Genomic DNA, 19,796 nt, shown 5'->3' on the forward strand with positions numbered 1-19,796 from the left:
TATGTGGTAATAACTCTGGAACTCTTCAACAAATTCCAGTGATTTTGAGATAGTTTTTTCGTGACACATTATAATTTATGATAATGGTAAATTTAGGTTGATATGTTTTTTGTTTATTTATAAAAAATATCACAAACTTGACAAAAATGTAAAAAAATTGCAATTTTCAAACTTTGAATGATTATCCCTTTAATCCAGATAGTCATACCACACAAAAACAATAATAAATAACATTTCCCACATGTCTGCCTTACATCAGCATCATTTGTAAACCACTAATTTATTTTCTTAGCCTTTTAGGAAGTTTAAAAATGTAGCAGTAATTTTTCATTTTATCAAGTAAATTTACAAAAGTTATTTTTTGAGGAATACATCCAGGTTTGAAGTGACTTTGGAGGTCCTATATATTGGAAAACCCCAAAAGTGATACCATTTTAAAAACAGCACCTCCTGACATATTGAAAACTTCTGTCAGGTATTTTATTAACCCTTCAGGTAATTTCCAGGAATTGATGTAAAGTGGTATAGCAGGAATGAAAAAGTGTTTGTTTACCACCTAAATGTCGCTAACTTCAGAACTGACCGCTACAGCCGGCAGACTCTAAGACCGCTATTTGGCCATGAACTGCTATGGCAAACATCAGGACCACACAATCATGATCTCGGTGTGTCAATTAGATTAAGGCTGTGTGCCCACGTTGCTTTTTTTAATCGTTTCCGCAGCGTTTGTGCCGGCTCAGATGCTGCAGAAACGCTTAAAAGATGCTTCAAATTAATTTGCATGCGTTTTTGGCCTTTTGTGCCAATGCATACATTTTTAACCGCTTAGGAATCGCTTAGAGGCTAAAAATGCAGCATGCTCATTAACTTCCGCATTGCTGAGCATTTTTAGCCTTCCCCAATGTTCCCAGAAAACGCGCGTCAAAAATGCGCGGCTTTTTTGCAAAAAAAGCACAAGAAACGCGCGGAAAAAATATGCGCGTTTTCTGGGAAGGGGATCAGTTTCCTGAGCGTTTAAAAACGCTAGCGTGGGCACATAGCCTAAAGCGGAAGCCCCCACAATCTATTAACCATTTATTTGATGTAGTCACTTTTGACATCAACAGCTAAGGGGTTAAATAGATATGGACGGTGACAAGACTGAGCGTTTGTGATACAGCAAGTTGTCAGCTATAGTGTACTGCCGATAGCTGCTGGTTGTTACCTGTATGGGAAGACTATTCTCTTATATCTCAGGTCAGTTAAAAGACGTATTGGCGGTCATTAAGGGGTTAAGCAAGGTTTAATGTCAATGCCTTCTACTGCCTGAACTGATGAAAATGTGACAAGTTTAACAAGCCATTCTGGAAGATCGCCACCAGATAATTGGTCAAATTTGGAGGAATTTGGAATGAAATGAGATGAAGCAAAATCTGTGCCTCGCAACAACCATTTCCAATCCTTTATTTCACAAAAAGAAACAAAACGTCATAGCCGCACTTTGTTCTTGTTAAATTAGTCATCACAAAATAAATGAAATACTAAACAACTCGAAAACAAAAAATGAATGGCGCCAAATACAACCTTTGCTAAAGTTTGTTGGCATACTGACTCAGAATGGTTCCACAAACATTCACCTAGCGGTGAGAGGTCGTAGTGCAAATACTCCACCCTCCAGAAGATATTTTACCCTTTCTTCTGGGTCCCCTCCTATGAAGCAATTAGCTTAATTCAGAGGACACGACCTGATGAGAGAACGGTTCATGTTTCACAGATAGTCTAAAATCAGTTCTACTTAGCAGGTAGAGCCAATTATGTTATTAAGTTATCATTAGGATCAGGTTTTATTTACCGTATAACTTAGATGTCATAACTGTACAATAACAATGATGTTTTTAAATGGTGCTGAAAAGTTGCGCAAGATCTTCTATGAAAGAATTTAGTGTTATTTAGGACTTATTCAAAGATCAGTGTTTGTTGTCTGTGTGTTGTCTGTTTTTTCCACTGGCAGCACTCGGTACGTTTGAAGGGTCTATTCAACTGTCTGAATTTTTTCTGGACTAATAGTCAACATAAAGGTGTCAGAGATAGCACAGGTGAAATGAGTATACAACACATTACCAATTTTCTAAATAAATATATTTCTAAAGGTGCTATTGACATGAAATTCTGGCCAGATGTCAGTAACAGCCCATCCAATCCATGCAGGCAAATAAATAAAATAATAGATGTCCATAAATTAAGCTTTGTGTAATAATGAGAAATGAGACAAGTAGTGATGAGCGAATTTGTTCGGAAGACAAATCGCCAAACATAAATTGGTCACGAAAATGGCACATTCGGATTCGTGATCAGAAACCTGAGCGAAATTTTATAAATTTGGTAAAAATCAGTAACATTTGGTAAAAATGTAGGAAAATATTTGCGTTGCCACAAAAATATTTTCAGCACTTTAGCAACAATAATGGTGGCAAGTCATGAGCGTTTGGCACGTGTTTGATGAGGGGAGGGGGTTTGCAGAGCTCAGAGGTGCGGCGTTCTTGTAAGCGCGGCACAGCAGTCATTTTTTTTCCTAACGTTATGTGTGCACATTGCGGCTAGCCAATCAGGGCGCAGGAAACACCCACAATGTCCTGACACAATGTCTTCTGTTATTGGCTGCTGAAATCACATGTCTCTCTCCATATAAATAGCGTACATCTTGTATTAGTGCCATTTTGACACTGTAACAGCACAGAGAGGCTGCTCCTGACGCTTCCACTGTTAACAGCAAGATTTTAGCTAGTTTGGTGGTTGTATATCAGTCAGATAGTGTAGCTAGATAGTGTCCAGTGTGACTGTAAAATATACTGTCCATAATTTTTTTTTTTTTTTTTTGGGGGGGAGCATTACTGAGGTTTATAGACAAAGCCAGCAGGGCACATGTCCTACAAGTGTGTTGTGCACTGCTTCTACAGTGCTCCATGCAGAAGTATAGCATTCTAAATAATATTTTTTCACTAGTTAAATGTGAAAAAGCCTGCTGTATCGCACATTTCAGCTACTTAGATAGGTGGTTGTACATCAGTCAGATACTGTAGGTAGCTAGTGTCCAGTGTTGCCTTCCAGCATTTTTTTTCTTTTTTGACCATACTGAGGTCCACAAAGAAAGCCAGCAGGGCACGTGTTGTGCACTGCTACTATTGTGGTTCATGCACGAGTATAGCATCCTAATTCACATGTAGCTAGTGAAAAAATATTAAGCAGCCTGCTGTATCCCACCTTGTCATTTAGGCTAAGTTCACACGTACCGGAACTCTCGCGGAAATTACCACGAGAATTCCGGAATTCCATTCCACGGGAAAATCGCATTTTAAATTCCCGCGATTTTCCCGCAGAAAAACTAGCATTTTGCAAGCGTATTTAGCTTGCAAAATGCTAGCGTTTTCCAAGCGATCTGTAGCATCGCTTGGAGAACTGATTGACAGGTTGGTCACACTCGTCAAACATAATGTTTGACGAGTGTGACAACTTTTTACTACTGAGGCCGCCTATGCAGCATCAGTAGTAAAAGATAAAATGTAAAAAAAACTAAAAAAATGGTGTTATTCTTACCTTCCGACGTCCCGCGCAGCCGTTCCCAGTAATCCTTTGCGAAAATGCCCGCGATGACGTCTGTTCTCGCGGGATCGCGATGTCTCGCGGTAATTTGCGATGACGTCGTGCGAATGACCACGAGACTTCGTAATCCCGCGAGAACGGACGTCATCGCTGGCATTTTCGCAAAGGATTACTGGGAACGAGAGCGTGGAGAGAAGCGGGAAGGCTGCGCGGGACATCGGAAGGTGAGAATAACAATATTTTTTATTTTAAATTCTATTTTTTACAGGGATATGGTACCCAAAGCCCGGAGGACAGTCTCCTCTCCTCCGGACCGTGGGTACCATCCGCAAATGTTCTGCTTACTTTTCGCATGGTGTGCACAGCCACATGCGGGAAGTAAGCAGGACAATGCATTCCTATGGGTGTGGGATCGCCGCAATTCCACAATATTAATGAGCATGCTGCGGTTTTTACCGCGAAGCGATTCCGCCACGGTAAAAACCGCAGCATTAGCACAGCATTGCGGAATCCCATAGGAATGCATGGGATGCTTATTTTTCGCGTTTTCGCAGCAAAATCGCGCGGTTAAAACCACCGCGGAAACGCGAAAAAAACTCCACCTGTGAACATAGCCTTAGTGCTGTGGTGATATAAAACTGTCTGCAGACCTAAGGCACATTAAAAGAAAGTTATAATTTTTTTCTGTTGCTAAATGTGAAACAGGCTGCTGTATCCCACATTGTCATTTTGTGGCGATGATATGAAACTGTCTGCAGATCTAAGGCACATTAAAAAAATAATAATTTTACAGATGCAAAAAGACAATCCACCGTATGACACTTTGTCATTTGGTTGGGTTGAAATTAAGCTGTAGAGGCCTGATCCAGAGGCCACAAAAAATTCTTCTGTTATTAATGTCATACAGTAAGGGACCTGACTTTAACCCCTTCACTACCAAGGGTGGTTTGCACGTTAACTACCGGGCCAATTTTTACAATTCTGACCACTGTACCTTTATGAGGTCATAACTCTGGAACGCTTTCATGGATCCTGGTGATTCTGACATTGTTTTCTCGTGACATATTGTACTTCATGTTAGTGGTAAAATTGCATTCAAACAACTTGCGTTTATTTGTGAAAAAAACGGAAATTTGGCGAAAATTTTGAAAATTTCGCAATTTTCCAACTTTGAATTTTTATGCCCTTAAATCACAGCGATACGGCACACAAAAAACTTAATACATAACATTTCCCACATGTTTACTTTACATCAGCACAATTTTGCAACCAAAATTTTTTTTTGCTAGGAAGTTATAAGGGTTAAAAATTGACCAGCGATTTCTCATTTTTGCAACACCATTTTATTTTTAGGGACCACTTCACATTTGAAGCCACTTTGAGGGGTCTATATGATAGAAAATACACAAAAGTGACACCATTCTAAAAACTGCACCCCTCAAGGTGCTTAAAACCACATTCAAGAAGTTTATTAACCCTTTAGGTGCGTCACAGGAATTTTTTGAATATTAAAAAAAAAATGAACATTTAACTTTTTTTCACAAAAAAAATACTTCAGGTTCAATTTTCTTTATTTTACCAAGGGTAACAGGAGAAATTGGACTGCAAAAGTTATTGTGCAATTTGTCCTGACTACGCTGATACCTGATATGTGGGGGGGAACCACTGTTTCGGCGCATGGCAGAGCTCAGAATGGAAGGAGCGCCGTTTGACTTTTTCAATGCAAAATCGGCTGGAATTCAGATCGGACGCCATGTCACGTTTGGCGAGCCCCTGATGTACCTAAACAGTGGAAACCCCCCCAAGTGACCCCATTTTGGAAACTAGACCCCCCAAGGAACTTATCTAGATATGTGGTGAGAACTTTGAACCCACAAGGGCTTCACAGAAGTTTATAACGTACAGCGGTACAATTAAAAAATCATATTTTTTCCACAAAAATGATCTTTTCACCCACAATTTTTATTTTTCCAAGGGTAACAGGACCCTAAAAGTTATTGTGCAATTTGTCCTGAGTACGCTGATACCCCATATGTGGGTGTAAATGACTATTTGGGCGCATAGCAGAGCCCGGAAGGGAAGCAGCGCCATTTGACGTTTTTGGCTAGAATTGAGATCGGACACCATGTCGCGATTGGAAAACCCCTGATGTACCAAAACAGTGGAAACCCCCCACAAATGACACCATTTTGGAATCTAGACCCCCCAAGGAACTTATCTAGATGTGTGGTGAGAACTTTGAACCCCCAAGGGCTTCACAGAAGTTTATAACGTACAGCAGTACAATTAAAAAATCATATTTTTTCCACAAAAATGATCTTTTCACCCTCAATTCTTATTTTTCCAAAAGTAACAGGACCCTAAAAGATATTGTGCAATTTATCCTGAGTACGCTGATACCCCACATGTGGGTGTAAACCACTATTTGGGCGTATGGCAGAGCTCGGAAGGGAAGCAGCGCCATTTGACGTTTTTGGCTGGAATTGAGATCGGACACCATGTCGCATTAGGAAAGCCCCTGATGTACCAAAACAGTAGAAACCCCCCACAAATGACACCATTTTGGAAACTAGACCCCTCAAGGAACTTATCTAGATGTGTGGTGAGCACTTTGAACCCCCCAGTGCTTCACTGAAGTTTATAACGTCCGGGCGTGAAAATAAAAAAATCGTATTTTTTCCACAAACATGATCTTTTAGTCCCCATTTTTTTATTTTCCCAAGGGTAACAGGAGAAATTGGACCCCAAAAGTTGTTGTCCAATTTGTGCTGAGTACGCTGATACCTCATATGTGGGAGAAAACTACTGTATGGGCACACGTCAGGGCTCGGAAGGGAAGTAGTGACGTTTTGGAATGCAGACTTTGATGGAATGATCTGCGGGTGTCATGTTGCGTTTGGAGAGCCCCTGATGTACCTAAACAGTGGAAACCCCCCACAAGTGACCCCATTTTGGAAACTAGACCCCCTAATGAACTTATCTAGATGTGTGGTGAGCACTTTGAACCCCCCAGTGCTTCACAGAAGTTTATAACGACCGGGCGTGAAAATAAAAAAATCGTATTTTTTCCACAAACATGATCTTTTAGTCCCCATTTTTTTATTTTCCCAAGGGTAACAGGAGAAATTGGACCCCAAAAGTTGTTGTCCAATTTGTCCTGAGTACGCTGATACCTCATATGTGGGAGAAAACTACTGTATGGGCACACGTCGGGGCTCGGAAGGGAAGTAGTGACGTTTTGGAATGCAGACTTTGATGGAATGGTCTGCGGGTGTCATGTTGCGTTTGGAGAGCCCCTGATGTACCTAAACAGTGGAAACCCCCCACAAGTGACCCCATTTTGGAAACTAGACCCCCTAATGAACTTATCTAGATGTGTGGTGAGCACTTTGAACCCCCCAGTGCTTCACAGAAGTTTATAACGACCGGGCGTGAAAATAAAAATATCGTATTTTTTCAACAAACATCATCTTTTAGTCCCCATTTTTTTTATTTTCCCAAGGGTAACAGGAGAAATTGGACCCCAAAAGTTGTTGTCCAATTTGTCCTGAGTACGCTGATATCTCATATGTGGGAGAAAACTACTGTATGGGCACACGTCGGGGCTCGGAAGGGAAGTAGTGACGTTTTGGAATGCAGACTTTGATGGATTGGTATGCGGGTGTCATGTGCATTTGGAGAGCCCCTGATGTACCTAAACTATTGAAACTCCCCACAAGTGACCCCATTTTGGAAACTAGACCCCCCACGGAGCTTATCTAGATGTGTGGAGAGCACTTTGAACCCCCAAGTGCTTCACAGAAGTTTATAACGCCTGGGCGTGAAAATAAAAAAAACATTTTTTTCCGCAAAATTATATTTTTGCCCCCAATTTTTTATTTTCCTAAGGGTAACAGGAGAAATTGGACCCCAAAAGTTGTTGTCCAATTTGTCCTGAGTACGCTGATATCTCATATGTGGGAGAAAACTACTGTATGGGCACACGTCGGGGCTCGGAAGGGAAGTAGTGACGTTTTGGAATGCAGACTTTGATGGATTGGTATGCGGGTGTCATGTGCATTTGGAGAGCCCCTGATGTACCTAAACTATTGAAACTCCCCACAAGTGACCCCATTTTGGAAACTAGACCCCCCACGGAGCTTATCTAGATGTGTGGAGAGCACTTTGAACCCCCAAGTGCTTCACAGAAGTTTATAACGCCTGGGCGTGAAAATAAAAAAAACATTTTTTTCCGCAAAATTATATTTTTGCCCCCAATTTTTTATTTTCCTAAGGGTAACAGGAGAAATTGGACCCCAAAAGTTGTTTTGTAATTTGTCCTGAGTAGGCTGATACCCTACATGTGGGGGTAAAACACTGTTTGGGCACATGGCAGAGCTTGGAAGGGAAGGAGCACCATTTGACTTTTTCAACGCAGAATTGGCTGGAATTGAGATCAGACGCCATGTTGCCTTTGGAGAGCACCTGATGTGCCCAAACAGTGGAAACCCCCAATTATAACTCCAACCCTAACCTCAACACACCCCTAACCCTAATCTGAGCCCTATCCCTAACCCTATCCCTAACCCTAACCCTAGCCCTAACCCTAACCCTAGCCTTAACCCTAGCCCTAACCCTAGCCCTAACCCTAGCCCTAACCCTAGCCCTAACCCTACCCTAACCCTAGCGGGAAAATGGAAATAAATACATTTTCTTTTAGTTTTATTATTTTTCCCTAACTAAGGGGGTGATAACGGGGGGTTTGATTTACTATTTATGGCGGTTTTTATGTTTGGCGGCTGTCGCACGCTAAAAGACACTTTTTATTGTAAAAATAGTTTTTGCATCACCACATATTGTGAGCTATAATTTTTCCATATTTTGACCCACCGAGTCATGTGAGGTCTTATTTTTTGCGGGACGAGTTGTCGTTTTTATTGGTACCATTTTCGGGCACATGACATTTTTTGATCGCTTTTTATTCCGATTTTTGGGATGCAGAATGAACAAAAACCAGCTTTTCATGAATTTCTTTTGGGGGGTGCGTTTACACCGTTCCGCGTGCGGTAAAATTAATAACGCGTTTTTATTCTTCGGGTCAGTACGGTTACAGCGATACCTCATTTAGGTCTTTTTTTATGTTTTGTCGGTTTTTTGCAATGAAAACAATTTTATATAAAAAATAATTATTTTTGTATCGCTTTATTCTGCGAGCTATAACTTTTTTATTTTTTTGCGGATGATGCTGTATGGTGGCTCGTTTTTTGCGGGACAAGATGACGTTTTCAGCGGTACCATGGATATTTATATGCGTCTTTTTGATCGCGCGTTATTACACTTTTTGTTCGGTGGTATGATAATAAATCATTATTTTTTGCTTCGTTTTTTATTTTTATTTTTTAAGGGGTTCGCTAAAGGGGTTAACTAATGGGACAGTTTTATAGGGCAGGTCATTACGGACGCGGCGATACCAAATATGTGTACTTTTATTGTTTTGTTTTTTTTTTATTTTCAAAAAATGGATTTATTGGGGAATATTTTTTTTTTTTTTAACTAATTTATTTAGCGATTTTTTTTAAATTATTTTTAACACTTTTTTTTTTTTTTTTTTTACTTTATTACCTTGTCCCAGGTGGGACATCACTGTCCTGTGACAGATCGCTGATCTGTCACATCACAGATCACTGTGACAGATCAGCGATCTGTCACAGGCACTGCTGCAGACTTCCTCATGCCTGCGCTTTGCAGGCACTGAGGAAGCCAGCTTCCTCAGGCCCCCGAAGGCCCCCGTCGCCATCTTGGATTCGGGGGCCTGGAGGAAGGGAGTCCCCCGCAGCAGCGCTGCACATTGCGCTGCCGTGGGGGGCTCAGGGAAGCAAGGAGGGAGCCCCCTCCCTGCCGATGCTTCCCTTTAACCCCCGGTACACCGCGATCGCGTTTGATCGCGGTGTGCAAGGGGTTAACGTGTCGGGGGCGGTCCGTGACCGCCCCTGACACATTGTGCCGGGTGTCAGCTATGATAATTAGCTGACACTCGGCCGCGATCAGCGGCGCTCACCACGTGGGCGCCGCTGATCGCGATGACGTAATATTCCGTCCATGGTAATTAGGTCCATGGTCACATGGACGGAATATTACGTCAATTGTAGGTAAGGGGTTAAAAATAGTTTGTAGCATCTAGTGTGCTATAGGGCACTGATCCATAAGCCATAAAAAATTATTCTGTTATCAATGTCATACAGTAAGGGACCTGACTTTAACCCCTTTACCTCCAAGGGTGGTTTGCATGTTAATGACCAGGCCAATTTTTACAATTCTAAAAACTGTCCCTTTATGAGGTAATAACTCTGGAATGCTTACATGGATCCTGGTGATTCTGACATTGTTTTCTCGTGACATATTGTACTTCATGTGAGTGGTAAAATTTCTTTGATATAACTTGTGTTTATTTGTGGAAAAAAAATGAAAATTTGGCAAAAATTTTGAAAATTTTGCAATTTTCCAACTTTGAATTTTCATGCCCTTAAATCACAAAGATATAGCACACAAAATACTTAATAAGTAACTTTTCCCACGTGTTTACTTTACATCAGCACAATTTTGGAACCAAAAACTTTTTTTGTTAGGAAGTTATAAGGGTTAAAAGTTAACCAGCGATTTCTCATTTTTACATTTTTTTTTAGGGACCACATCACATTTTAAGTCACTTTGAGGGGTCTATGTGATAGAAAATACCCAAATGTGACACCATTCTAAAAACTGCACCCCTCAAGGTTATGAAAACCACTTTCAAGAAGTGGGGGGGAACCACTGTTTTGGCGCATGGCAGAGCTCGGAAGGGAAGGAGCACCGTTTGACTTTTTCAATGCAAAATTTTCTGGAATTGAGATCGGATGGCATGTCGCGATTGGAGAGCCCCTGATGTGCCTAAACAGTGGAAACCCCCAAAAGCGACTCCATTTTGGAAACTATACCCTCGAAAGAACTTATCTAGATGTGTGGTGAGAACTTTGAACCCCCAAGGTCTTCACAGATATTTTGACTTTTTCAACACAGAATTGGCTGGACGCCATGTCGTATTTTAAGCAACAAAAAAGGAAAGAAGACCACGAAAAAATGGGTTTCCTCCCTTCTGCCATCCTGTTTGTACTGTTGCCTTGGTATGGACCTTTCATGCATTTCATTATACCTATTTCACATGTGAGCTGTTGCTTCTAACCGTGAGAGGGCTGCCATTCACTGGGCATACTTGGCTGTTTTTCAACAGCGTTTTTTGCCTGATATCTCATTGCCACTTATTTATGTGGCGTCTTTCATGCAGATCCACATTAGTGTGGTTTTCACTTGGTATTATCATGGCTTCTTGAGTAATATCTGCCTGTTTGATACTTTATTACCACTCATTTAAGTGGTTTTATGTGTGCAGCTCAGCATCCAGTGCGGTTATTTATTTATTCATCTTTATGGGATTGAACCATTTTTTTGCACATGTTGTGCGCTGGTCTATATATATTTTTTCTGGACCTTCATCTCAAGTATTGTGGATGTTATATATTCTATTAGACTATGTGGCACTTCAGCTGTGATTGACATGATATCCATGGTATTTTTCCACGTGAAGGCTATTTTATTGTTTGAGTCTCCAGCATTAGGGCGGTTTGATCAGGATTGTGCGCCATTAGGTGCTCTTTGGGGTAATTATATATTTACATCTATCATATGGATACACCTTATTGTGGATGTTTTTCCTTTTTTTGTTCCTTTATTTATGCTGATGATATATGCATGAGACTCAATTCATTATTGTATTGATCAGGACTAACAGGGGGATTGTATTCCCTTTTTGTTTTTACATGTTTTTAAATTTATATTGTTGTCAATAAAGCTTTTCCTGTTATTATTATATATATCGGTGGTGTGCATTTTTTTTGTGGTCTTCTTTCCTTTTTTGTTGCATTAACTCTTCATGTGACCATTTGCAACCCCGACATTATTTCATTGAGTATTTGCAGTGCGCCCTTACATTCTTTTTCCCTTCATGTCGTATTTTAAGAGCCCCTGATGTGCCTAAACAGTGGAACCCCCCCACAAATGACACCATTTTGGAAACTAGACCCCTCCCCAAGAAACTTATCTAGATGTGTTGAGAACTTTGAACCCCAAGGGCTTCACAGAAGTTAATAATGCACAGCCGTAAAATTAAAAAATCATATTTTTTTCCACAAACATAATCTTTTAGTCCCCAATTTTTTACTTTCCCACAGGAGAAACTGGACCCCAAAAGTTGTTGTCCAATTTGTCCTGAGTATGCTGATACCCCATATGTGTGAAAAAACTACTGTATGGGCAGACATTGGGGCTCGGAAGGGAAGTAGTGACGTTTTGGAATGCAGACTTTGATGGAATGGTCTGGGGGTGTCATGTCGCGTTTGGAGAGCCCCTGATGTGCCTAAATAGTGGAAACCCCCCACAACTGACCACATTTTGGAAACGAGACCCTTAAGGAACTTATCTAGATGTGTGGTGAGTACTCTGAACCCCCAAGTGCTTAACAGAAGTGTATATCGCCCGGCGTGAAAATAAAAAAATCATATTTTTTCCACAAACATGATCTTTTAGTCCTCGATTTTTTTATTTTCCCAAGGGTAAAAGGAGAAATTGGACCCCAAAAGTCGTTGCCCAATTTGTCCTGGGTACACTGATACCCTATATGTGAGAGAAAACTACTGTATGGGCACACGTTGTGTCTCGGAAGGGAAGTAGTGATGTTTTGGAATGCAGACTTTGATAGAATGGTCTGCGGGTGTCATGTCGTGTTGGGAGAACCCCTGATGTGCCTAAACAGTGGAAAACCCCCACAAATGACCCCATTTTGGAAACTAGACCCCCCCCCAAGGAACTTATCTAGATGTGTGGTGAGCACTCTGAACCCCCAAGTGCTTCACAGAAGTTTAAAACGTAGAGCCATAAAAATAAAAAATCATATTTTTTCCACAAAAATGATCTTTATGGCCCCAATATTTTATTTCTCCAAGGGTAACAGGAGAAATTGGACCCCAAAAGTTGTTGTGCAATTTGTCCTGAGTAGGCCGATACCCCATATGTGGGGGTAAACCACTGTTTGGGCACATGGCAGCGTTTGGAAGGGAAGGAGCACCATTTGACTTTTTCAACGCAGAATTGGCTGGAATTGAGATCAGACGCCATGTCGCATTTGGAGAGCCCCTGATGTGCCAGAGCAGTGGAAACCCCCCAGTTCTAACTCCAACCCTATCCCCAACACACCACTAACCCTAATCCCAAACCTAACTCTAGCCCTAACGGGAAAATGGAAATGAATACATTTTTTTTATTTTATTATTTACAATTTATAGTGAGTTTTTATGTTTGGCAGCTGTCACACGCTAAAAGACACTTTTTATTGCAAAAAATAATTTTTGCATAACCACATTTTGAGAGCTATAATTTTTCCAGATTTTGACCCACAGAGTCATGTGAGTTTTTATTTATTGCGGGACGAGTTGACTTTTTTTTTGGTACCAATGTCGTGTATATGACATTTTTTGATAGCTTTTTTATTCCGATTTTTGGGGACGCAGAATGAACAAAAACCAGCAATTCATGAATTTCTTTTGGGGGGCGTTTTCACCATTCTGCATGTGGTAAAATTGTTAAAGCAGTTTTATTCTTTGGGTCAGTACGATTACAGCGATACCTCATTTACAGTGGGGCAAAAAAGTATTTAGTCAGTCAGCAATAGTGCAAGTTCCACCACTTAAAAAGATGAGAGGCGTCTGTAATTTACATCATAGGTAGACCTCAACTATGGGAGACAAACTGAGAAAAAAAAATCCAGAAAATCACATTGTCTGGTTTTTTTTTCATTTTATTTGCATATTATGGTGGAAAATAAGTATTTGGTCAGAAACAAAATTTCATCTCAATACTTTGTGATATATCCTTTGTTGGCAATGACAGAGGTCAAACGTTTTCTGTAAGTCTTCACAAGGTTGCCACACACTGTTGTTGGTATGTTGGCCCATTCCTCCATGCAGATCTCCTCTAGAGCAGTAATGTTTTTGGCTTTTCGCTTGGCAACACGGACTTTCAACTCCCTCCAAAGGTTTTCTATAGGGTTGAGATCTGGAGACTGGCTAGGCCACTCCAGGACCTTGAAATGCTTCTTACGAAGCCACTCCTTCGTTGCCCTGGCGGTGTGCTTTGGATCATTGTCATGTTGAAAGACCCAGCCACGTTTCATCTTCAATGCCCTTGCTGATGGAAGGAGGTTTGCACTCAAAATCTCACGATACATGGCCCCATTCATTCTTTCATGTACCTGGATCAGTCGTCCTGGCCCCTTTGCAGAGAAACAGCCCCAAAGCATGATGTTTCCACCACCATGCTTTACAGTAGGTATGGTGTTTGATGGATGCAACTCAGTATTCTTTTTCCTCCAAACACGACAAGTTGTGTTTCTACCAAACAGTTCCAGTTTGGTTTCATCAGACCATAGGACATTCTCCCAAAACTCCTCTGGATCATCCAAATGCTCTCTAGCAAACTTCAGACGGGCCTGGACATGTACAGGCTTAAGCAGTGGGACACGTCTGGCACTGCAGGATCTGAATCCATGGTGGCGTAGTGTGTTAATTATGGTAGGCCTTGTTACATTGGTCCCAGCTCTCTGCAGTTCATTCACTAGGTCCCCCCGCGTGGTTCTGGGATTTTTGCTCACCGTTCTTGTGATCATGCTGACCCCACGGGGTGGGATTTTGCGCGGAGCACCAGATCGAGGGAGATTATCAGTGGTCTTGTATGTCTTCCATTTTCTAATTATTGCTCCCACAGTTGATTTCTTCACTCCAAGCTGGTTGGCTATTGCAGATTCAGTCTTCCCAGCCTGGTGCAGGGCTACAATTTTGTTTCTGGTGTCCTTTGACAGCTCTTTGGTCTTCACCATAGTGGAGTTTGGAGTCAGAGTTTGAGGGTGTGCACTGGTGTCTTTTTATACTGATAACAAGTTTAAACAGGTGCCATTACTACAGGTAATGAGTGGAGGAAAGAGGAGACTCTTAAAGAAGAAGTTACAGGTCTGTGAGAGCCAGAAATCTTGATTGCTTGTTTCTGACCAAATACTTATTTTCCACCATAATATGCAAAGAAAATGAAAAAAAAACAGACAATGTGATTTTCTGGATTTTTTTTTCTCAGTTTGTCTCCCATAGTTGAGGTCTACCTATGATGTAAATTACAGACGCCTCTCATCTTTTTAAGTGGTGGAACTTGCACTATTGCTGACTGACTAAATACTTTTTTGCCCCACTGTATATAATTTTTCTATGTTTTGCCACTTTTATACAATCAAAACAATTTTATATAAAAAACAATTATTTTTGCATCGCTTTATTCTGCGAGCTATAATAACTTTTTTTATTTTTTTGCTGATGACACTGTATGGTAGCTCATTTTTTGCGGGACAAGATGACGTTTTCTGCGGTACCACGTTTATTTATATCCGTCTTTTTGATCGCGTGTTATTGCACTTTTTGTTCGGCTGTAAGATTGATTAACCCGTTCAGTATGCCCGTTGGACTGCGAGTGAAAAGCTGAAGAGAGCGACAAATGGATCCCAAGTCAGTTGCAAAACGCCCTCATGAATTTAGGGACAAACTGCACCCTCCGATCTAAGACAACATCGGTAGGAACCCCATGCAGTGTGATTATTTCCCTGATGAAGATTGCACCAGAGTCTTGGCGTTAGGCAAAGCTGGTAAAGCAATAAAATGAGTCATCTTACTGAACCTGTCCACCACCACCAAGATTACAGTGTTCCCTGCAGACAAAGGTAAATCAGTAATAAAATCAACTGACAAGTAAGTCCAAGGTCTGTTGGGAATCTCCAATGGTTGGAGAGCCCCATATGGACGTGTATGCGAAGTCTTAGAACGCGCACAGACATTGCAATTTTTTAATTGTACGGCTGTATGTTATGAACTTCTGTGAAGCCCTTGGGGGTTCAAAGTTCTCACCACACATCTAGATAAGTTCCTTGGGGGGTCTAGTTTCCAAAATGGTGTCATTTGTGGGGGGTTTACACTGTTTTGGTACATCAGGGGTTTTCCAATCTCAATTCCAGCCAAAAACGTCAAATGGCGCTGCTTCCCTTCCGAGCTCTGCCATGCGCCCAAATAGTGGTTTACCCCCACATGTGGGGTATCAGCGTACTCAGGACAAATTGCACAATAACTTTTAGGGTCCTGTTACCCTTGGGAAAATAAGAATTGGGGGTGAAAAGATCATTTTTGTGGAAAAAATATGATTTTTTAATTGTACCGCTGTACGTGATAAACTTCTGTGAAGCCCTTGTGGGTTCAAAGTTCTCACCACATACCTAGATAAGTTCCTTGGGGGGTCTAGTTTCCAAAATGGGGTCCCTTGTGGGGGGGTTTCCACTGTTTAGGTACATCAGGGGCTCTCCAAACGTGACATGGCGTCCGATCTGAATTCCAGCCAATTTTGCATTGAAAAAGTCAAACGGCGCTCCTTCCCTTCTGAGCTCTGCCATGCGCCGAAACAGTGGTCCCCCCCACATGTCAGGTATCAGCGTACTCAGGACAAATTGCACAATAACTTTTGCAGACCAATTTCTCCTGTAACCCTTGGTAAAATAAAAAAAATTGAACCTGAAGTATTTTTTTTGTGAAAAAAAGTTAGACGTTCATTTTTTTTTAAATATTCAAAAAATTCCTGTGACGCACCTAAAGGGTTAATAAACTTTTTGAATGTGGTTTTGAGCACCTTAAGGGGTGCATTTTTTAGAATGGTGTCACTTTTGGGTATTTTCTATCATATAGACCCCCCAAAGTGGCTTCAAATGTGATGTGGTCCGTAAAAATAAAATAGTGTTGCAAAAATGAGAAATCGCTGGTCAATTTTTAACCCTTATAACTTCCTAACAAAAAAAAATGTTGGTTCCAAAATTGTGCTGATGTAAAGTAAACATGTGGGAAATGTTAGTTATCAAGTTTTTTGTGTGCCGTATCTCTGTGATTTAAGGGCATAAAAATTCAAAGTTGGAAAATTGCGAAATTTTCAACATTTTCGCCAAATTTCCGTTTTTTTCACAAATAAACGCAAGTTATTTGAATGAAATTTTACCACTATCATGAAGTACAATATGTCATGAGAAAACAATGTCAGAATCACCGGGATCCATGGAAGCATTCCAGAGTTATGACCTCATAAAGGGACAGCGGTCAGAATTGTAAAAATTGGCCCGGTCATGATCGTGCAAACCACCCTTGCGGGTCAAGGGGTTAAATAACGGCCCGCATGCGGACATACAAAGCTGACGTGTGAATAAGACCTTAACATAACTAAATGTGTTCTTTCTATTACAATTCATATAATTATATAAGAAATCTTACAATCACATGTTCAATTAATCACATGACTTGCAAATGAAAAATGCAACCAAAAAAGGGAAAGTAAAAAATCGAGTACTAAAGCATAACAAAAAAAATATTTAAACTGCAGGATCATTTACATGCATTATTAGTTTATATAAAATAGTAAAAAAAAGTTTGTGTCTAGGCACCCATGATGGTTTGTTTTAATGTAATGTTAGTAGGATGGTAATGTGTAGAAACAGACACACTAACCAAACTCTGATGAAAGTGTTATTCAGAACACTGATGAAACTCGTGACCGTTTTTGCTTAGATGACCATCATTGACAACTCAATGTGCCCTAAGGGTATGGGCAGATGATAAGGAACTGGAGCGCTTTGGACGCAGAGCATGGTTGTTGTGTCCAAAGCGCTGACGTCTATTTAACGCAGGTGAATCCACATTTGATCACTGAACCATGCTGATTCACCACGTCCAATACATTGTAGGGTGAAATTTCTCTTGCGGACATCTGGACGCTGCAGGTTTGATGCTGCACAAGTACGGCATCCAACCCACAGCGTTTACTGACTGTTTGCACATACCCTAAAGCTTTATTCACATATCCATATTTTTGATCAGTATTTGATCAGTATTTGTATGCCAAAACAAGAAGTGTCTCCTAAACACAGAACAATCTTTCAATTATACAGGAAAGATGTACACTCACTGGCCACTTTATTAGGTACACCATGCTAGTAACGGGTTGGACCCCCTTTTGCCTTCAGAACTGCCTCAATTCTTCGTGGCAGAGATTCAACAAGGTGCTGGAAGCATTCCTCAGAGATTTTGGACCATATTGACATGATGGCATCACACAGTTGGCGCAGATTTGTCGGCTGCACATCCCTGATGCGAATCTCCCGTTCCACCACATCCCAAAGATGCTCTATTGGATTGAGATCTGGTGACTGAGGAGGCCATTTGAGTACAGTGAACTCATTGTCATGTTCAAGAAACCAATCTGAGATGATTCGAGCTTTATGACATGGCGCATTATCCTGCTGAAAGTAGCCATCAGATGCCTGTTCTTAGCTGAGAGGAGTGGTACCCAGTGTGGTCTTCTGCTGCTGTAGCCCATCTGCCTCAAAGTTCGACGCACTGTGCGTTCAGAGATGCTCTTCTGCCTACCTTGGTTGTAACGGGTGGCAATTTGAGTCACTGTTGCCTTTCTATCAGCTCAAACCAGTATGCCCATTCTCCTCTGACCTCTGGCATCAACAAGGCATTTCCGGCCACAGAACTGCCGCTCACTGGATTTTTTTTCTTTTTCGGACCATTCTCTGTAAACCCTAGAGATGGTTGTGCGTGAAAATCCCAGTAGATCAGCAGTTTCTGAAATTCTCAGACCAGCCCTTCTGGCACCAACAATCATGCCACGTTCAAAGGCACTCAAATCACCTTTCTTCCCCATACTGATGCTCGGTTTGAACTGCAGGAGATTGTCTTGACCATGTCTACATGCCTAAATGCACTGAGTTGCCGCCATGTGATTGGCTGATTAGAAATTAAGTCTTAACACACAGTTGGACAGGTGTACCTAATAAAGTGGCCAGTGAGTGTATATCTTTGTACCGTGTTAGCCAGTAGATAGAAAAATATTCTGAATAGAAGAGTCCTCAGTGGTTGATACCTTTTAATGGCTAACTGAAAAGATGGTAACACATTGCAAGCTTTCGAGACTACTCAGGTCTCTTCATCAGGCATAGACTAATACAAAATCTGAAGAGTCACATATTTATGCACAATACAGCCTAGAAAAAATGCAATAGATGAGACAAGTGACGTGAAGCAGAAATGATTATGGGAGAGGGAGAAACATAAATATTGGACCAGTTCATAGATAAGGAGTCTGGATGTTTTATTGTCCTCTGATTGGGGTCTCCTAATGTGTTGTGATGCCCCCACAAGGTCTTAGGAGCAAATTCCTTAATTGATGTAAAACGACATAAATCCATGCGACACATTCATTCCAGCATTGACAGTGTCAAAGGTCATCATAAATTTATACTCACTGACTCTTTTCTCTCTCTGAGATGTGAAGTTACCTTTCAATACCAGTAATTTCACATCCATGGTGTTGTGGTCCATCATACATTATTATGTGACGATGTCATTGTCACACAATAAGAGAAAAAAGAATGGATCTACCTGTGGCAAAACATTTTTGTATGATGGACCACAACACCATGGATATGAAATTACAGGTATTAAAAGGTAGCTTCACATCTCAGAGACAGACAAGAGTCTGAGAGTATAAATTTATGACAACCTTTGACACTCTCAATGCTGGAATGCATGTGTCGCATGGATTTATGTCTTTTTACATCAATTAAGGAATTTGCTCCTAAGACCCTGTGGGGGCATCACAACACATTAGGAGACCCCAATCAGAGGACAATAAAACATCCAGACTCCTTATATATGAACTGGTCCAATATTTATGTTTCTCCCTCTCCCATAATCATTTCTGCTTCACGTCACTTGTCTCATCTATTGCATTTTTTCTGTGCTGTATTGTGCATAAATATGTGACTCTTCAGATTTTGTATTAGTCTATGCCTGATGAAGAGACCTGAGTAGTCTCGAAAGCTTGCAATTTGTTACCATCTTTTCAGTTAGCCATTTAAAGGTATCAACCACTGAGGACTCTCAATTCTTTCAATTACAGTTTTTCTTTGTAAGTTCCACTCCTTGTTTTGGCTTACAAACAATGATGAAATGTACTGATTTCTGAATAAACCCTAACAGGAATAAATAATTGCTAAAAACCTGGTGCTTATCTCT

At 40.9% G+C, this 19,796-nt stretch overlaps 1 protein-coding gene across 2 annotated transcripts in view; it reads left to right on the forward strand.

Annotated features, from left to right (window-relative positions):
- Nucleotides 1–19,796, forward strand: part of FAM83E (family with sequence similarity 83 member E) — a 177,169-nt gene that overhangs the window by 59,074 nt on the left and 98,299 nt on the right. The window lies entirely within an intron of this gene.

The sequence above is a fragment of the Dendrobates tinctorius genome, unplaced genomic scaffold (assembly GCF_039654945.1).
Source record: "Dendrobates tinctorius isolate UK_male_01 unplaced genomic scaffold, ASM3965494v1 ptg000028l, whole genome shotgun sequence".
Taxonomy (NCBI): domain Eukaryota; kingdom Metazoa; phylum Chordata; class Amphibia; order Anura; family Dendrobatidae; genus Dendrobates; species Dendrobates tinctorius.